We start from the raw sequence: 15,735 nt of genomic DNA on the forward strand, positions 1-15,735 counted from the left end.
AACCAATCTGACAGGCAATCCTGAGATTTTAGTGAATAAGGGGCTATCAGAGAATATCCTTCCCGCCATTAAAGAACAAATCCCTGTAATGTTTACTACCTTTACCCATCTCACCGAGTATAAGGTGATGAATTAAATTAAGGTTCAAAATCTGATGCCCTATTGGACTCCTACCCACCGCAGGTTCTCCATCTGATAGCTAGTACCATATCAGTACACCTGGTAACTCTTTTAAATAAAATATTGTCCTATGGATGTTTTCCATTGGCTTTTATAGAAAGCATCTACATTACCATTGTTAAAAAAACAACACTGTGAGAAGGTGGTTCTGACAATCTGAGCCGAATGATTTTTCGCATTTTGAACACCTGATTTTTGAACTTTTACTGGGGAGAGCTTCAAGCTGGGGCTCACCCGCAGTGAACTCATGATGAAATGGACTACATGTGGATTTCACCGTTGTCTGCCTTGTGAGATCAGGCCCCGGCGCTGCAGCCAGTGTAAAGGGGCACCTGACTGGTTTTGTTGGACATTTATGCACACACGTGAGGGCTGCTCGGGGTAGATTCCTGTCGTTTGCAGCCCAGGAGCAGGTACAGATAGAATGGTGTTGCAAGAATTATGCAGAGTTGGGTGGTGAAATGGAATAGACTTTATAATGTGGGGAGACACATGTAAGGGAAAGTCAGTGTGCTTTACTGTTTCACTGTAAGAACACTCCATTACTCTCCTAAGGAGACCGAGACCACATGGGGTAGTTTCAGTTCCCTAAGGCCTACAAATTCCAGACATGCACCAAAGTACACTGAAAGTTGTGTAAAAAGAAGTATTCTACTGAGTCCAAAGCCATATCTGTACTGGTAATGTGTCATCCAGAAATGTTGTATTCCTCTGACTCAGCTCATAACCAGAGCCTGGCCAGGTGTGACCCTGCCAGGCTAAATTAATTACCTTCCACCCCAAGCTGTAGGCCTAGCCCTTCACTGCAAGCAATCCCAATGGTAAAGGTATTTTCTCCAGGAGGGAGAGATGGGGTGAAGCTGCAGGTTATCCATCAGCAGCTGTCACCCGGTCCGGGCGTTGAAGTCAGCAAGGGGGGAAGGGGGCTTTTCGGAGACCTTGTGGCATGAGACCCCTGGACGACGCCATTTTAAAGTAGCCCAGAGGCCTGTGCAGGAAGGAGGGAGCAGGGGCAGAGAGGTGATGTATCGCTGCAGGATAGGGTATAAGTGCCTTCCTGCCAGCCCTTTCCAATTTCTTTGAAAAGGTCTTGCACAGAAGAGCTCTCTCTGGGGTGTGGTCTTGCTGAGGTCTTGCTGAGGAAGACTGGTGCTGGAGCCTGGTGCCATGGGCAGTTGGAAGGAGGAACCCCTTGACTGTCCCAGGACTCTGGTATGCACCTATGAGGGAGTCCAGGGACAGTGAGGAGAAGCCTGGGCCTCTGCGCAAGGAGAAGAGAGGCCCAGAATGAAAGGCAGATAAAAGGCTGGCGCAGGTAGCCAGTGAAGACAGTTCCTTGCAGAGTCACCATCTTGGTGGCAAGGAGGGTGGTTAAAAGTGCTCCAGTTAGCTAGGGCTGGCCACCAGGAGCAAGAAGATGCCAAGATTGTGGAAATCGGCCGCATGGGGGCCGAGGTATGCCCCCAGAAGGTAAGCGACCTTTGACCTTGGAGCAGACTGACAACGAAGTGCGTGGGGCTCTGCCGCCGGTCTTAGATGTGCCCCCGGGTTGGGTCAGGTCCTGGGGGCTGCCACCAGAAGAAGGAGATGCAGGGGAGTACTTAGCACCATCCATAAAGGTGCCTACGGGGCAGAGGGCTCTCCATCCTGCACCCTGAGAAGCAAAGTCAGGGAGCTCCATCACGCTCCCCGTGAAATTGCCCCCAGGGGGTGCTAGGAGCCTACCCTGGCCCTGATGAAAACCGAAGTCGGGGAGCACCGTCACGCCCTGTGAAGTTGTGCGAGGGGTTAGGGACCCCCAACTGTGGGCCCCAAAGACATCGGGGAGCACTGTCGTGCCCCCCGTGAAGAAGGAGGTTGAGGAGCACCATTGCACTCCCCACGAAGACACTCCTGGGGCCCAGGCCTCCAAAAGAGAAGCCAGGGAGTGCCGTCGCACCCCATTAAAGAATTCCAAGGGGCCGGGGATCCACAACTCCAGGTCCCCATGTGAGCGGAGAGGAGAGGTCAGTGCCGCCGCACTCCCCAGCGGCAAGGAGAGGTAGGGAGAGGAAGCCCCGCCCGATTGTCCACACTATCCGTGTCTGCCTGCAGGAGTGGGCGACCAGAATGGAGAGCCGCCTCCTGTGGCGAGGGTGCTGGTCAGTCGGGGAGCGGGCGGGAGCAGCTGGGGTTGGGCTCCCCAAGCTGCTCTCCCACTTACCTGAAGGTGGGGGGCCCAAGTGGGACGTTTATGGTGCGATATCCCCAAGAGGTGAAGAGGTGCAATTGAAGAAGTGGTGCATTTACATGAGGTTGTTCCTAATGGGGACTGGAAGTAACATTTAATACGTGAATTGGAACTTGGTTGCTAGGCATTCCTGCCAGGGTGTCTGGTTGTAATTGCAGAATTCTGTGATTATAAATGTGATGCTTTTTCCCCCTGGAACTTATATAGAGGCGAAATATGTACCCCCCCCAGACTCCACGATGTAGATGTCTCCTCCTCTCCGTGATTTCAACTATATCGCTACACTCTGTATTGATGAACCCTTGTGCTTGCATATGCTGTACTGCTGTGATACTATGCCTTGATGTCGGTGTTTTCCTAATAAAAAGAGTTTTAAAAAAAAAATGTGATGCTTTTTAAGGGCTGTGATTGACTTGCAATATACCTGCTATCAAATATGATAAGTACTGTCATTCTAAGTAATGCCTAGACATGTATTCCTGCTACTGCGCTAGTTGAACAACCCAATTGTCAGCCACTGTGATTTAAGTGGGTATACATAATGGTCAGTATGAGATGCTTATAAATGACTGTGGAGATATTGGGGTGGGCCACCACTGGGATGGTGCCAGTGGGAAAGGTCCTCGCTCCAGGTTGTGGTTAACCCACTACATTTAGGGGCAAGATAATGTGCAGACATGTGAGTGGTGGTACTAGACCCCCCTTGCGAGAAGGGTGGGAATGTTATGCAATGTCAAGAAGTATTTCCAACAGCTTATGTATATTTGTAAATTGTTGCATAGTATTGAGTAGTATGTGTATAATAAATGTACTCTTTCTTTTTATAAAGCAAAGTACAGACTGGACAATCAATTATTGAGTGTTATTTCTACGTACCTGTAAATGGCAATCACTAGCCCACACCACCTTCCTTGAGTAAGCCTTAGACTGCTCTGCAATGCTACCCTCTGAGAGTCAAGCGCTACATTGGGGTGTTTGGTTCCCAGCGAGGGACAAATGTAGACATATTGTTTGTGCAGGCCTCACAAATAATGCCTCATTTTCCAACAGACACTAAATCCCTTAGAAATCAAGAACTACAGGCCTATCTCTCAGGTTCCACTTCCACTTCGAGCAAAGATTCTAGAAAAAAGCCTGAACATGGATTGCATGCTCTTTCTGGAATACATGGCCATCCTGCATTCAGTTCAACATGGATTTAGACTCAATCATTCTACAGAATAAGCCCTCATAAATGCTACTGAAGAAATTAGGGCCATCGCTGACAATGGAGGGAAAGCAGCTTTGATCTTACTTGGCCAGATGTACGATGAGATTTAGCATAGGCAAGCAAGTTTGTGAGCTGATTGCGCATGCAAAATCTGATAGGGCCATGTAGAAACCCTATTTTGCAACTCGCAAATAATTTGCAAATCACAAAATAGTGTTTTGCAACTCGCTATTAGGTAGGAGCGTTCCTTTCCTAACAGCGACTCACATGCCATGTAGGAATGTTTTGCGACCGCAATTGCAGTCGCAAAACACTTGCAATTTACTGCCCTCTTCAAGAGGGTGGTAATGCAGCCGCATATGGGAAGGGGTCCCCAGGGGACCCCTTCTGCTTTGCGAATTGAGGGGAACATATTTTTTAGGGGCAGGCAGTGGTCCCAGGGACCACTACCTGCCCTTAAAAAATGAAACAAAAACGTTTCATTTTTTTTAATGCATCCTGTTTTCCTTGTACATTTTAATTGCTACTCGCAATTTGCGACTCGCAATCGAGCGCAAATAGCGACTCACAATTTACACTGGTCGTACATCTGGCCCATAGACATAAGGGATCGAGCACTGGACTGGTATAGCTCCATTCTTTCTAATCGTGAGATAGTAGCTACTCTTAGAAATTTTATTTCTGACCCTTTTATATTTTTTTGCTGGGTACCTCAAAGATCCTAGCTGAGTCATACCCGTTTTAGCATATATATTAACCCCATCATTAAGCTCATCAGATCATTTGGTTTCTCAGTTCTCTCATTCCCAGATGACACTCATATAGTAGTTTTGGTCTCCTCAAATTCCAAAATAGTAGCCAAAAAAAGGTCATATCTGTCTGAGAAACATTGCTGAATGAATGAAGAAAAAGTGCCTGAAAACCAATTTGGAGAAAACAGAGTTGATGCTTTTTGACAATAACACCTTCTTTTGGAGTACAGTAGGGTGGCCTTCTACTTTAGGCCTCCTTCCATCGCCAGTTCAGAAGCTAAAGAATTTAGCGGTCACATGTAATACCAGGAGAGTGTTTGCTGAACATTTTAATTCGGTTAGTGCTGCATATTTATGTACCCTGAAAGTGTTAAAGAAAGTCCTCCCTTTTCTTCCCCCGGATGTTAAAGGAAACTGTTATCTCAGCCTTGGTAATTTCAAGGCTTGATTACTGCAACGCCTTGTACACAGGCTCTCAGGAGCGCATACTTAGTAAATTGCAAATGCTATGAAACACTGCAGTCCAAGTGTTGCTGAATCTCCCCAAATTCTGCTCCATCTCACAGAATATTTATGGCCAGCATTTGCTGCCTCTTAGGGAGCGGGTAACATTTCAAGACACTGTACTGGGCCCATCAGACCCTTCACATGGTTGGCCCTCTTTCCTTCCAAAAGATCTTTAAGTGGTATACGCCCATCCATACCTAGCGATCTTCCATTGCCAATAAGGTAGTGGTCCCTAGGATTAAGAAGGTCCACTGGGTAAGAAGTAGTTTCTCCCACACTATCTGTAAATGGTGGAATGCACGCCCGGATTATCTCAGAGCACAGCACAATTTGCTGCGTTTTAGAAAACAATTAAAGACTTGGTTGTTTCCCTCTGACCACTAATACATTAGGGTCAAATGTCTTCATTTTCCCTCCCTGATACTGTTTCTGATACAGCATCAAAATGCCTTTTTTGGTATTTGTGAGCTTTATAAACTTATTAACATAACATGTCAGTCACTGCACAGCCCAAACAATGTGGCTGTGAACTCCTCTTTGGATCTCAAGCGCATAACAAGCTCTCAGATTCTGAAGGGAAGATGCCAGGGCGAAAAGCAAAAACATTTTGTCATCTAGTAAGGCCAAGACTGGAAATAAATTCAGAAAAGGTGAGGTAAAGGGGAATTATGTACCACCTATGTTGGAAACTCTAATTTCAACTGTCTTTGATGCAATTAATTTGCAAATTGCTAAAATGGAGTAGGCCTGGGCGAAGCACTACGCTACGCTCGCGTAGTTTGCGAAGTTCGCGCTACTTCGCACTACGCGAACTGAACGTAGCACAGTGCGAACACGCGTAGCGTAGTGTTGCGTAGTGCTGCGGTCATTTTTTGCTTGCTCGCGGTCCTCAACGTCAAGTTGGCGACCGCGAGCAAGCAAAATGACATCCTGGCGAGACTTTTTCCTGGTTCGCGATCGCGAGCATGGAAAATAAACCTCCCGGCGAGATTCCCAACGCGAGGAGGTCAGGTTTCTCATTGCGAGGGGTCGCGTATGCTCGCGACCGCTCGCGATGAGAAACTACCAGTTCGCGTTGAGAAAGCTGCCGCTCGAGTAAAAATCTACTCGAGCAGCAGAAAACTACAGCTCGCACTGTGCAAGATGCCATATTCAATGATTGCACAGTGCCGGTTGCTTGTCCGCACTGTGCAATCACTGAAAACAACATCTTGCACAGTGCGAACATGTTACTACGCAGTTCGCGAAGTGCTACGCGTAGCTCGCGTAGTGCGAACTTCACTTTGCGTAGCTTCGCGAAGTGCTACTTCGCGAACTACGCCCACCCTTAAAATGGAGCAGGCAGTGGGTAAATTGGGAGAAACTATAAGGTTCATCCCTATGCAAATGTCCTATTTCTTGAGCAATTCAGCTCTTTTACTGAGCACTACCCATAATGTCTTTAATGACCCATTGCATGGGAAATTAACCAAGCACTATCCATCCTGTTCATTAGTGACCAGTACAGGGGCAGGGACTACTGTCAGTATAGCCAGAAACTTAGCCAACGCTACTCTACTACTACAGAATGATCAGTTTGTTTTCCATGCAACCCAACCCAGTGATCCCACTGGTAGGAATTCTTTTCATAATGACACTCAGAGTGTAGTCCCTGGGCGATCAGGGAGGGATCACCACCATCCTGTATAGGCTTTTTCAGGGGATAAACCCTGTGATTTGTTCATTCAGTAACCACCTGAACCTACCCCCTATGAACTGGTGAGAACCAAAGCCCCCACCCCTTAAGGGCAGGGGATTGGAAAGTCATCAGCAACTCAAAATCAAATAAGTCACACATTGGCAGACCTCTAGGGTAAACCTTGATCAGCCCTATTCAAATAGATTATTATGGTTCAGAAAGAGGGCTGGATTGGAAAATCTAATAAGACATGTTCAGAGAATTGTATAGTCATAAACTTGTGTAAAGCCAGGAGGAAGGGCTATATATTACACAATCTTAAGATTAGCACTGCCCCAAGAAGTAGAATTACAGTACTTCCACTGAGCTTCTTTTATCAACCCCTAATGAAAAGGCAACTGCAGTGGTGCAGGAGTATACTGGGCCGTGAGAGTGTGGTGCCACTGTTAGACCGTCAGATCAGAGACAGCATTCTAGTTTGCACCTTAGTAATCGCTTTGAGACACTGGCCGGGTTACATGACCCAGACTGATTAACTTTACTCCTGGGGCAGGAAACGCTTGGGTGTCCAAGGCACCATGCTCACTCAGTGATCTTAAAGTGTTAAGCTGGAACATTGCAGGGGTTCATGGTAAACTATTTGATGAGGAATTGATTAAGCTGCTTCAAGCTTATGATATTATTAGCCTGCAGGAGACCTGGGACACAGACGTGTTTCTGCACCTAGATTGATACCTTACGTTTACTTCCACTGCCATTTCTTCCACCCATGGTAGAGCTGGGGATGGCTAGTGAAATGTATTAATTTACGCTTGAACTGTAAATTGGAGATGATTGCCTCTAATTCACCTAATATTTTAGGTGTTCATATGACTTTTCCTAACATGCATAGTGCACTAACTATGAATGTCTATGATTCAATCTCAGTTAGAGATGAGCGAGATGAGCAAACTGAGGGGAGAGAATGCAGCATACTGGCTAGAGCGGTCGACTTTGAAGCTGGGGAACCAGGTTCGAGTCTTGGCAACGACGCTCAACAACCTGTGATTCTGGGCAAATTACTTAATCTCCCTGTGCCTAACAAAAAATGAATGTGTCCTTGTGTAACGAAACTGGTGCTATGTAAAGCTCTCTGATACCCAGTATCTTTGGGTCTTGTTCACGCTATATAAAACTCTCTCTTAAAAAAAAAAAATGATGTTAGGGATCTTAGAAAGTTTTCAGAAAATGTTTCTCATTGTTCATTTAATTTTACAGTGATGATGTTGATGGGGGCTTTTAACCTGCACCCATCGTCATAAAATATTGACCAGGTGCACCTCAAACATACCCAGCAGAGAGATATGATAAACAAATTGATCTCAGATTAGAATTTAGTAATCTGTTTAACAAGGGGGAATCTAGCCTCGAAGATACCCACATTCAAGGACAGGGGTATCAAGTCTATAATTGAATATTATTTTTTATGTCAATGTGTTTATTTTTTTTCTCAAGTAAATTTCAAGGTAGAATGGGACACAGTGACCATAATCCTTTCTTGGCCTCCTTTTTGTGAACTCTGATGCCCGTCAATACTGGGTGCCTATTTAAGGAATCAGTCATATCAAGAGGCCACTGTTGGTGGGTATAATGGTCCAAGATTATCCCCACGAATTCCCCTTTAATCTGGTCACTACTTGTCAATCTAATATTTTAACCTGTTTAAATGTGAAAGCTACTGATGCCAGGGGGGCGTGGCTTGGCCGGCTGCAAGATGGCCGCACTGTGAGTGGGCTCTGCTGGTCAAGCTAATAATCCGGCATCATCCTGCATGAGACAGCACTGTTTCTGCCAACAATTAGCGTTTCCCGAATCATCGTTACCTGAGGTGTCGTTTGGTACCGCTTTTGCCTCCTGGTGACTTGCGAAGGCCGCAATCTGCTTCCCGATCGCTGCGCTGGGCCCGCTCCTCGAGGTAGGCCCGGCCTGGCTCTCTGTTTCCCGTGATCTGGTCGGATGCCTGGGGGAGCCGCATCGCCTGGAGGACACCAGAGGCTCCCACGCTGCTTGACCGGGTGAGTGCAGCAGCGGCGGGGCTGGGGGTCCGTGAGCTTCACCGCCCAGCCCGGGCTCCCCATGATTCCGGCGCCATACTGCTTCCCATCTGGCGCCTTTCCTGACGGCCATTGGAGCCCTTGCCTGGTGACGGGAGCGGTGTACCCCCCGTTCCTCCCCGCCGTAGCTGCCTTAGTTCAGCGCGCACTCCTGGCTACCACCCTGCAGACCTGTGCGTGGCGCCCTGAGAGTGCCCGCGCCCCGGCCGCCTCTCCTGCCGGCCCAATGTGCCTTGGCCTTGCCACTCCCCGGCCCTGACATCGGCTGCCCACCTTGCTCCCCTGGAGTGCCGGGACCCGGGCCCCAGTGATGACTGCTGCAGACATTGGGCTGACCGTTCACTGCCTCTGACAGACTCGGCTTTGCCCTAGGTGATTTGCATGCGGCAACTGAGCCGGGCATGAGGTCCGGTGCCCACACGCACCCCCTGATGCTTCACTCCGTGATTAGACATTCTCCTACCTCATCATTTTTGCCTCTGGTGACCGGTACTATCCTTGTGGCCTGGACTTGCCTGGCTCTAGGCCATAGCGGATGCTATTCCCTGCTTCTGTGCTGATTCTACACCACAGTCCGGTATTGCTCTAGCTCCGGGGCCTGCCTTCTGCTAATGGACTGGTGCCCCAGCATGACCCTTGGACAGCCTTCGTGCATGTGGTGAGTGCGCCCCTGCAGTGCCATGCTTCTGCGTTTTTCTGTGTATCCCTTGTGCCTGCGCCTCCAGCCACTTTCCTTTGGTGTACCTCTGCACCCACTGCCTGTGGAGGTCGGCCTCAGCTGTTTCCTGGTGCTGGGGTCTCTGCCAGTTCTTCTACAACTGTATGTGCCGGCTGTGGAGTGGTTGTCCTCCCGTTGTGCCCTGCGCCGCTGCTCCTCTTGACAGCTATACAGCTCCTCTGCTACTTGGTGCGGCTTGCCTCCTGTGTCCGATCGCCATGGGGAGGACTGACCCTAAGCAGCCCAAAATTGCCTTCGACCAGGGCTGATCGACTCGCCAGGACGGTGCGGGACCGGATGTGGGTGACTCTGCGGCTAACATGGAGGCCCCTCCAGCTCGTGATGGTGATCTGAAGGCGATTATGCTCGACATCAAGTCCACGATCACCAGTATCGCGGCCCAACTCGTCAAACTCTCTGCACGCCTGGACTCGGTCAAGGCCTGGGTGGACTCCCACGACAATCGTCTCCTTCACACTGAGTCCAGGCTCTCGGCTGTTGAGGATGCCGCCACTCAGGATCATCAGAAATTACTGCAGATGGACAAAATACTGGACGTTATCAGAAATAAAAATGAGGATTTGGAGGCGTGCTCTCGTCGGAGCGACCTCCGCATTACGGGTGCACCAGAATCAACCAATATTTCCCACATGGAGGATTTTGTGGAACAGCTTGTCTGTGAACTTTTCGGTGACATTCTCTCTTTAGTCTTCATTGTTGAACATGCCCACCGTTCTCTCGGTCCACGCCCTGGTCCCGGTCTACCCCCTCACCCTATTATTGCAAAAATATTCAATTTCAGGGATCGAGACGCTATCCTCCGTGCAGCACGCGACAAGAGCAAACTCAATCATCAAGAAAACTCACTCTCATTCTACCCAGATTATACTCTGGCAGTCCAAGCCGCACGCCGCGAATTCCTCCCGGCTAAGCGGATCCTCCAAAAACATGATGCCACTTCAGTTCAGTTCAGTAAATCTTTATTTCGCTGATTAAAAATCAACATACAAATTACAAAATACAAATACAATATACAGTGTACAGTATATTTACATTAGATCTGAACCGACGGATATTAAAAACAGGTTAAAAACTAAACTTTAAAAAGGCACTTTACAAAGGGCACATTGCATTATTAATTCATCATTATTCAATCACGGGTATTCCTCAATCTTACCGACACTCTCAAGAAATTTACAATCGAGCACAAAGTGCGGGTGTCCACGGCCATTTGTAAGAAATTCAAGGCACTCTTGGCTTCACGTATTTTAGCCTCCTTTAGGATATGAACAAGAAATTTGCGACGGGGGATTTGATAAAAAGAACACAGAAGTACAAAATGAAGGGTGTCCAGCGGAGACCTATTGTCGCAGCCGCAGGCACCCTTCTGCTCAACCGTTACTGTGAAACCTGGAGGATAAGCTAAAATGGGGTGTAACAGGTTGAGCCTAAAATGGCACATTAAAAATCTGTCCTGGTGATTATGCATTAGATATAAATAGGGCTCCATTCCTGCTCCATTACTCACTCGGTGATGTGCTATAACTGATTTCTTTAAGGAGTCAGTGCTTGCTCTTTGTGCTTCAAATTTATCCAGTAGCTCTCTTTTAATCTGGTGTCTGCATGTGCGGGTAATGGAGGTAGGATCACTGAAAATAGATAGATGGTCGGTTGAATCCAATGTCTCTTTTATGTACCTCAGCCATGGGATACGTAGGTGGTTGTCCATTTGCAAGCAGTCCCGGGCTATTTGCCTGCTTAGTTCCGCTGCGGGATTCACCCATAACCTGAGCCATAACATAATGGGTCTCACCTTTACCAAGTCGGTGATATAAGGTAACCCCAGTTCTGTGTGTGTTATTCCTGCTGGGGTACCCTGTGGTAGCATCAATATCCTCCTAAAAAATGTATCTTACTCCAGTTGCAGGGGCCTTACATCTCTAAATCCCCAGACCTCCGCTCCGTAAATGGCTTTTGCAGTGCTGACCGCCACATACAGATTCATCACCTGTTCCGGCGACCACCTCCCCAGTCTACGAGCAAAGTTATGAATAGCCCCATTTGCCGATACCAGCTTTCTGCATCTATCCTCCATTAACAGATCGAACTTTGTATCCCCGTCAAACAGTAGACCCAGATAAGAAAAAGAGCTCACTGTTTCCAATTTGTGTGACCCTATTTTAAAAGCAAATTTCCTGCTTGGTTTCTTGCCAGCTATCATGACATACGATTTTCTCAAATTTATGGACAAATCTAATTCGTCCATAAACTCCACAAATCCATTGACCAATTGTTGTAGGCTCATGGCCGTCCTGGCAAGCAGGACGGCATCGTCAGCATACAGTAGAACCGGTATGTGACGATTTCCAGCTTTGGGACAATCCACGTTTAAGGCAACCAACCTTCACTCCAAATCGTTAATGTAGAGAGAGAACAAAAATGGGGCAAGGATATACCCCTGCCTCACTCCGCTCGTGCAGGGGAAGGGATCAGTGCACCCCCCCGTTGTGCAGCGGACCCTGGCAGTGGTGTTCCAGTGCAATTCTTTTAAGATGTCAATGAGTCCAGGGTCAATTCCCAGGTTGGTCATCAGATCCCAAAGTTTGCTCCTGTTCACATTATCGAAGGCTGCCGCCAGGTCCGTGAAGCCCATTATTAGTGTGCCTTTACCGGCCTTTGTGTATTTAGTTATTAATAGGTACAAATTCAAGAATTGGTCACTGGTAGACTTGCCTGGCCTAAAGCCGTATTGAGTGTCTGCTATAATGTTGTGTTCTTCTGTCCATGACATCAAGCGACTCAAAATTGCCCTGCCCAGTAGTTTGGCCGATACGTCTATCAACGATATTGGTCTGTAGCACTGTGGATTGTCCCTACACCCCTTCTTAAAAATAGGGACAATCAGTGCCGTAGACCAAGACCGTGGCAGACCCGTGGCAGTTGCTGCATTTAGGACCCTCGTCATAATGGGAGCCCAGAGATCAGGGTTACTCAGGTAAAGATCGGGTGGCGTCCCATCAGGCCCGGGTGCTTTGTTGCGAGTTAGCCCTCTGATTGCTTAGGTAATTTCTTGGAGTGAGAATTCCACCTTGCCCGATCGGCATTCCTCCCATCCCTCTGTAGTCACAGTATCACTTTCATGATTATACAGACTCTTAAAATGTGCCACCCACTGGTCAGGAAGAATGGTGTTACTGATCCCCGGGGAGTTTTTCTCTTGGAAGCAGGGCCTATTGTTAATCCTCCAAAATTTGCTGAAGTCTCTATGTTCCCCCGCTTCCCTCAGGTCCGCCCACACTTCTGCTTGGAGCGTAATCTTCCTCTGCTTGACCTTTGTCTTATATGCCTTTCTACATAGGGCTACTGCCTGTTTGTCCCTAGGGTAGATTTTGAGACATAGTTTCAATTCCCTAAGTGCTCTCGCGCATTCGGGATTAATCCAGCGTGGCTGTGTTACAATTTTTACTGGGCCTTTTGCTTTCAGGAGTTCCCCTATCATGGTGGTTAGTGCCTCAAAGGCAGAAACCAAACACCCACCTTCTACTAGGGGATCAAGACAGTCTTCAATTTGGTGTTTGCCTTTTATCACCAGGGATTTATAGAACTCCTCTGCATTGATCTTAGCCCATCTTAGTCGCCTCTCCTGGTCTGTTGGGATCAGTGTAGAGGCGGCCTGTTGAATTCTACTGCGTCCGTCGCTGTATTCTAGGACCATTATCAGCGGGTTATGGTCGCTAAAGGGGTTCCAGTCTATTCTCACTTCCTTCACCCTGTCCTTTATGGCAGAGGATATCATCATAAAATCTATAATTGAATAACAACCTCTGCCCTTAAATGTTGGAGTGAGGAAGCCATCCCTCCCTGGGGTTATCAGATCTATAGTGTGGGTCATGGCAAAGGTGTCCAGAGTTTTCATGAGGCTGTTTCCCTCCCTGTTATGCTCGAAGTGAGGCCCACTTTCTACCGGACAGGATGACCAGTCTGCATTTGCGGGAATCAGTTTGGGGCAAAGGTGGCAGTTAAAGTCACCCATGATCAAAACTGCTGGTTCCCCGCCCCTTCTCTGTTGTTTGATCTCATGCTTTAACCTATTTTCTAGTTCCTGAGTTACTGATTCATTTCCTTCCCCTGAGACTGAGTTGTAAATGTTAAATATCAGTAACCTTAGTCCCTGCCCCTGAAATTCGACTGCCTGGATTAGGTGTGACGACCATGAGGGTTCTGACCATGTGCCTTCCAGCTCTAGATTAACATACAGGGCTAGCCCACCCTTCGCTCTGCCCGATCTTCCGCCCCTTGCAGGGACAGAAAAACATTTAAAGCCTTCTAGTTGGTAGGCAGATGGGTCTAGAGCCCATGTCTCCAGCAAGGCTATGACATGGTACCCCTGGAGATTACTTATCCAGTCCACATTGTCAAATTTCCCCGCCAAACCAGCAATATTCCAGGACAGTATTTTTAGGCCTTCCCTTGGTTGTTCACTCTCCCCTTCTTCACCCTGTGTTGATGTTATGGGATCTGCTGCCCTACTCTTGGTCCCTCCCTGACCCCCTTTGCCTGTATGTGTTTGGGTGATAACTGTCCCCTTCTCTGGGATGCTATCTAGATCCCTCCCTTCCCCATACTCCTTTACCACCCATTTAGATGCCCTTTCGTGGGGTGACTGGGATAGTCAGTCTAGTTCTTCTAAGGATTGCAAAGGACTGAATCTGTTTGCCCACTGTGTGTAATCCCACTGTGTGTAATCCTGCCCTCTCTGTCCCTCCTCTCTTGGCCAATTTCTGGCCGCTATGTTTCTTGGTCTATCCTGGACATGGTGTAGGGGATTTGGGGCACATCTCCTGGGGTAAAAGTGTCTTAGTGGTAGGGGGCATATTGTACTGGTGTAATTTCTATTGTAGCCTCCTAGTACATATTTTACTAACTCCGTGTCCCTAAAGTTTGCCACGATGCAGTCTCCTGCAGCATCTTTCCTCCTGCTGCCTACCCAGTTTGTTCTTCTTACTAACAGGATCTCCCCACATTCTCCTCCTCTCAGGGGCCTGTGTATATTTAACCACTTAATTATTTTCATTTTTAACTCTGCATGTGACTCTCTCCCCTGCCCTAAGACCAGGTACTCCCGTAAAAACCACCACATAAGCGGCAGCTTCAGGTGGTAAATTGATACATGTTGGTACATAGTCAGTGGGGATATCTGGTGGACTGCACCCAGTTTGAGGTTTCTCTACACAGCACTGACGTTTTACAGTCCCTTCTTGTGGGAGTGTAGGAATTGTGCTCTGTGGGGTATTTTCACGTACGGTTACCCCCCCTAGGTTAGGGTTACCCCTGTCTGCTTGAGCCATTGCCGAGGGTGTGTCATGTAGTAGCACTATGCCACGTTACTCACACAGTTATTTCTACCTCGTGCATGTTCCCCTGTCCTGATTCCTACTGCGGGGTGATTTACTATTTGATTGGTGTCAGATGTTCCCTTACTTTTCCCCTGCTTTGCTATTTCGTTTATTGCTTTGTCTAGCCTGCTTATAATTGGTTTTAGTTGGTTCACTATAAATGTTTCCATACGTTTTTGGAAATCGCCCATCACTTCTTCCAACCAACCTGGTGGGAGTTGCTGCCCTGCTATTGTACCTCTAAACTCTTCAATCACTGTCTCCCCCCTGCTTTTTGTCCCCCCTATTCCCCTGCTTTGCTTCTTTTTGTTAACTCTGCTATTCCTGCTAGCCCCTGGTTTGGGTTTCCTGTTATTTTCCATCACTATTTCGTTTACCACTTGGGCGCAAGGGATTATGTCTGTAGAATTTTCCAATGACTCATTTCCCGAAATTTCTAAAATTTCCGGTGCAATGGGTTGTATCGGTGTGTTTGGGGTGGACAAGCTTCTCTCGGTTCGTTCTATCTCCCTGTTTACTTTTTGCAGCATCAAATCAATTGCAGTGGGTTGTAACACCCCATTTAGTGCCGCACCTGGGGGATTATCAGACCGAGTTGACTGGGTTTTACTTGTGGCAGATCGTGTTTTAGTTTTGTTAGACATACCCAAAGTTTCAACAAAGTCAGTTTAAAAGGAACTATAGCACCATGAGCTCCCTACTGCCCTGGTTGTTCCAGCAATTGGTCAGATGGCCTACGTTTTATCCCTACCGTGTGTGTGAGTGGGTGGCTTCCCCCAAACTCAGTGTATTCAGTAGTCCTTACCAACAGGCTATTATTGGTGTTTGGAAGGAGCAATCCACTCCCTGGGGGAAGAATGTCCATACAGTTCACAGTTTGTGTCTCTTTTCTCGAATACCTTTATCGTAGACGCAAGGGGGGTGATCCAGCCCAGCCTCTTCAGTCACTGATGGGCACGGATGGACCCGCC

The sequence above is a fragment of the Triturus cristatus genome, chromosome 5_1 (genome assembly GCF_964204655.1).
Source record: "Triturus cristatus chromosome 5_1, aTriCri1.1, whole genome shotgun sequence".
Classification (NCBI taxonomy): Eukaryota; Metazoa; Chordata; class Amphibia; order Caudata; family Salamandridae; genus Triturus; species Triturus cristatus.